Source organism: Pteropus vampyrus, unplaced genomic scaffold, assembly GCF_000151845.1.
Source record: "Pteropus vampyrus isolate Shadow unplaced genomic scaffold, Pvam_2.0 Scaffold105, whole genome shotgun sequence".
In the NCBI taxonomy this organism is placed as follows: domain Eukaryota; kingdom Metazoa; phylum Chordata; class Mammalia; order Chiroptera; family Pteropodidae; genus Pteropus; species Pteropus vampyrus.
The window spans coordinates 466,430-467,006 of NW_011888886.1; the positions used below are offsets into that span (position 1 = coordinate 466,430).

Genomic DNA, 577 nt, shown 5'->3' on the forward strand with positions numbered 1-577 from the left:
TGTGGTAAACCACAAGCTGTGGTCTTTGCCACCAAATGCGGAGGATGGCAGAAAATGGAGAAAAGATTTAAGGTAAAAGAGGTGAGTGGTGTGAGTTAGGCAGAGACAGATAGACAGACAGACACTGCTTAAAATCACATGCTAAAACACTCTGGAATTTACTTTTATTTTTTGAAGAAATTTGAGTGATGTGTCTAAGCCTATATTTGCAATTGAAAATGGATATAACAAGTCTACGGCCACGCCACCCTGAACAAACCCGATCCCGTCTGATCTCGGAAGCTAAGCAGGGTTGGGCCTGGTTAGTACTTAAATGGGAGACCACCTACGAAGACCAGGTGCTGTGGGTGTTTAAAAAAAAAAAGAAAGAAAATGGATAATAATAACTAATTAATATAGGAAAATATTAAGTCCAGCCTCTCTAGCAGCAGAAAAGTTTGCAACATTCCGGGCTGTCCAGTATGATGTGACTTTTGAGCACTTGAAATGTGGCTCATGCAGCCAACGAACTGAATTTGTATTTTTAAACTTTAGTTAGTTTAAATTTAAGTTATGTGGCTAGTGGCTACTCTTTTAG

The 577-nt window shown here is 39.3% G+C and overlaps 1 non-coding gene across 1 annotated transcript; it reads left to right on the forward strand.

Annotated features, from left to right (window-relative positions):
- The first annotated feature begins 231 nt into the window (after positions 1–231).
- LOC111743029 lies at positions 232–350 on the forward strand. The gene has a single exon (XR_002781567.1). It is a non-coding gene; the product is annotated as a 5S ribosomal RNA (ribosomal RNA).
- The last annotated feature ends 227 nt before the right edge of the window (positions 351–577 follow it).